Source organism: Glycine soja, chromosome 10 (genome assembly GCF_004193775.1).
Source record: "Glycine soja cultivar W05 chromosome 10, ASM419377v2, whole genome shotgun sequence".
Lineage (NCBI taxonomy): Eukaryota > Viridiplantae > Streptophyta > Magnoliopsida > Fabales > Fabaceae > Glycine > Glycine soja.
In genome coordinates, this window is record NC_041011.1 from 29922412 (window position 1) to 29924467 (window position 2056).

Consider the following 2056-nt stretch of genomic DNA (forward strand, 5'->3'; position numbering starts at 1 on the left):
TAATTGCTGTTGCACATGCACACTAAGTCAAAATAGAAATTGTCGATGCACTCTAATTGCTGTTGGGCACCAAGTCAAAGTATCTAACTGGGCAGTAGTATTTGATTATTTTCTTAACAATTCTCATTATGTCCTTCAAAGGTAAACAATTTCTCCTTATTTACCTCCTTTATTTTACTTTATACTGATTTGATCCTTCAAATGCAAGTTATTATGTTTTATGTCCAAAGAATTAACCGTATTAAAATAATTAATAGAATTCGTTCGTGAGGTGATGAGCTCAATAATACCTATTTCAATTACAAACTATAAATTATAGATTTTATACAAGCATCTATGACTCTTTCTTCAAGCTTGCAAGTGTATTGACTGTATATTGAGGATTCTTTTTTTTTAGTTTTTTATCTTTCTGTCAGGGGAGTTTCACTAGGTCCCATGTCAACCCTCTAACATGGCAACTAAAAAATATGAGTTACGTAAGGATAGGTCATTCAAGTCTTTTTTCTAATTGAATCCAGCTAGTATCACTTTCGTACAGTATCCTTCTTATCACGGTAATGCGAAGTGATGAATAAATTAAGAGGTTTTTGTTTTCTTACAAGGGTGATTAAATTGAATGAGTTTATAATAAACTAAATATTATTATTTTAATTTTGTTTTGTGAGTTGTACTTCATATATGCAACTTAACTTTTATCATAAAAAATAGATAAATTGTATTTATTAAATACAGTTTATGTATTTTTTTTAAAAATAATAATAGGGTTAAATAATTAATTTTTGAAGTGCTTTTTGAATTTTGGTTCCTATATTATTTTTTTTTTCATTTTTAGTGTCTATAAATTTTATATTTTTGCAATTTTAATTTGTATATATAATATTTTATAATGATATATATAAGTGCGATTCTGGTCTATTAAACGCAAATACGTTAGTATGGGTCGATCCCGGAGATGCGGATGCTCAAACTTGGAGAGGGCCAAGTATGGGTCAGATTCGGTTTCTCTGCAGTGTGGCGATTGGGCTCGACGGTGCTGTTTCGGTAGGTGTTGCTGTTTCTTTCCATGGAGGGGTTTGTGTGGGATATGATGTTGGGTGATTATACATCGGCAAAAGGAGATGATGGAAGTGGGGGAGGTTGGTGGATGAAGGTGTTGTTTGCGGCTGATAGGAGGAGAATAGCGGTGCTCGGTAGTGATGGGCGGCCGCAGGCCAATGCAGGGGTCATTGGAAACGGTGGAGAGGAAGGGAGAGTAAAATTTGGTGGGGAAGGTGTACAATAGTAACAGGTACCGTAGATTAATCTAAGGGTTCTAAAGAGTGGTGCAAAATTGTGATATATTATATAATAATCCACATACTGATTAAAAATAAAAAGAAAAGAGACCGCAGCCTAGGAAAAATTGACCAAATTTTGAATATGATGTTTTTGAAACCTTTTGTAATTAGGAAAGGTGTTGAAATAATTAAATAAAGGAGACTGCTGCCCAATGTCAAAGTGTTTAGTCATGTTCCTTATTGTATTGCTGATTTGATTATTAATGAAATGTCTTAAGTTTGTTTCTGTCAAAAACAAAAAGGAAAGGTGTTTTATGAAGTTGCTAAAAAAATATTTGAGATTATGAAAATAACTTAATATTTTATAATTTGATAACTTATTTTTATTTTATGAATTTTTTAATAATTTTTTTATTAATTTCTAAATAAATCAATAACAAACCCAAAAGGTTCGTATGGCATGTGAGGTCTTGCTGCATTCAAATGAGAGAAAACAATTTATTTATTAGTTGAATCAGTGTTAGATTCCCACATTGTGCGAATTTCCTTGTGCCAGCGGCATCTACAAACCGTGAACAGATTTGTCTATGACCGTGGACGAGAAAAAAAAAATCTATAACATAAATTATAATGTAAAAAAAAAAATACTGTAACAAATAAATATTTAATGAATTTATTTATCAAAACTCACCTTAATGCTGTTTACCTGATATTTATTTATTTTTAAAAGTTTATCCAATTCACCTTAATACTTATTCCAGTGCTGGAGTTTCTGAAAA

General features: G+C 31.2%; 1 pseudogene; it reads right to left on the reverse strand.

Moving 5' to 3' along the window:
- Positions 1-1065, reverse strand: part of LOC114371609 — a 131379-nt pseudogene extending 130314 nt beyond the window's left edge.
- Positions 1066-2056: the final 991 nt, after the last annotated feature.